Genomic DNA, 1,718 nt, shown 5'->3' on the forward strand with positions numbered 1-1,718 from the left:
AGACAGAGGAAGAGAAACATGTATTTGATAAAGTGCTACTTATTTAGTCAAATCTAAAGTGAGAAATATGACAGGTTGGTAAAAAGATGAACCTCTCTGTTCTTGTCCTGCAGCTCCTTCGTCAAGGACTCCACGTTTCTTTCAAACTCCGTCCTCTTCTTCTTCTCGTCCTGGAGCTGCTTCTCGAACTGAGAGGTCGGAGACAGAGGAAGAGAAACATGTATTTGATAAAGTGCTACTTATTTAGTCGAATCTAAAGTGAGAAATATGACAGGTTGGTAAAAAGATGAACCTCTGATATATTTTTCTGCAGCTCCCTCTTCTGGGTCTCCACTTTTTTGTCAAACTTTGTCCTGCTGTCCTTCTCATCCTGGAGCTGAGAGGTAGAGGAGACAAAGAGGAAAGGTATCAGACATTTACACATTACTGCTGACTCTGGAGAACGAAAATTAAGAAATGCGTTTCGACTCTTTCCAGAAGTAACTCTTAACTGGTCAGGAGGTAGCTGTTGTTATCATCAGAGGACAAAGTGCAGCTTTGAGACATTTGAAGATGCACTGAGGAAACAAAGGCTGAAAAAAAGTCTTGTGTTGCAAAGACTCAGAGAGACAGAGTTCAGAGCATGTCCGTCATCTTACTTCTAACTAACAGTGTGTGTGTGTGTGTGTGTGTGTGTGTGTGTGTGTGTGTGTGTGTGTGTGTTTTACCTCTCTCTGCAGGTTCGTGCAGACAGTGGTCTTTGTGTCCAGTTGATCTTCAGTCTCCTCCAGCTTCCTCTCAGTTTTCTCCAGCTGGTTAACAGACAGACGGACGTTGGTGTTTGAGCAGGTGGTGAAGCGAACGTCTGACAGAAACCTTCACGCTGTGTCCAACATGTTTCTAACCTCAAACTTTCTCACCTTTTTCTGTTTGATACTAATTTATCAAATTACACAGAATACAAGTTTGTTTAACCGCACGGCATTCTGCACATTTAATGTGGACACAGATTTTAGGTTTCCGTTAGTTCACAGTTTAACGCTCAGTTTCAAATACAAACGCAGTTTACGAAGAGTTTTTGTTCGATACCAAAGAGAAACATGTTGATGTATTTCCATGTGCTGTTTTAATTTTCTCAAAGTTAACATTTTAATAATGTCGATTTTTAACTGCTGCAGAACAAAGTGCAGCTGTGAATGAAATACAAAGAGAAAGAGTTGAGTATTTGTCAGTTTTCTGGATCCTTGGGTTATTAATCATCATATTAACCTGCTTTGTGTTGGACTCCAGCTGAGTCTTCAGGCTCTCCACGTCCCTCTCAGCTTTTTCCCTTTTCTCTGTCTCCTGCAGGAGCTTTCTGTTGGTGTCAGCCTGTTTTCCCTCAAGCTGAGAGCAAAGAGAGACTTTTATAACTCTGGGAGTGATTATACTACACAGTCACACAGTTTAAGTTCGAGATTACAAAGACACTTTATCATTCAGAGACACTGCTGCTCAGTATTTCAGTCTCTTAAACCAGCGTTTGTGCAGCGTCTTCGAGATTTGATCCGGAAAAAGACTCAAGTTGCTCATTTTGATGAAAGTAAAATGATTCACCTCAGCCGTGTTTTTCTGCAGCTCCTCTTCTGTCCTCTGAACTTCATCTTCTCTCCTGGTCTGCTCATCCCGGAGCTGATTTTTGGACACATGATCTTTGATTAAGACGTGTACAGAAACATGACGACAGTGATGAAAAAGGT

At 41.3% G+C, this 1,718-nt stretch overlaps 1 long non-coding RNA gene across 1 annotated transcript; it reads right to left on the minus strand.

The window, feature by feature from the left end:
- Positions 1–293: 293 nt before the first annotated feature.
- Positions 294–1,359, minus strand: LOC121966680. The gene is made up of 3 exons (XR_006107614.1): positions 1,249–1,359; positions 708–791; positions 294–376 (listed from the first exon to the last, which is right to left on the minus strand). It is a non-coding gene; the product is annotated as an uncharacterized LOC121966680 (long non-coding RNA).
- Between the last annotated feature and the right edge of the window lie 359 nt (positions 1,360–1,718).

The sequence above is a fragment of the Plectropomus leopardus genome, unplaced genomic scaffold (genome assembly GCF_008729295.1).
Source record: "Plectropomus leopardus isolate mb unplaced genomic scaffold, YSFRI_Pleo_2.0 unplaced_scaffold25497, whole genome shotgun sequence".
Lineage (NCBI taxonomy): Eukaryota > Metazoa > Chordata > Actinopteri > Perciformes > Serranidae > Plectropomus > Plectropomus leopardus.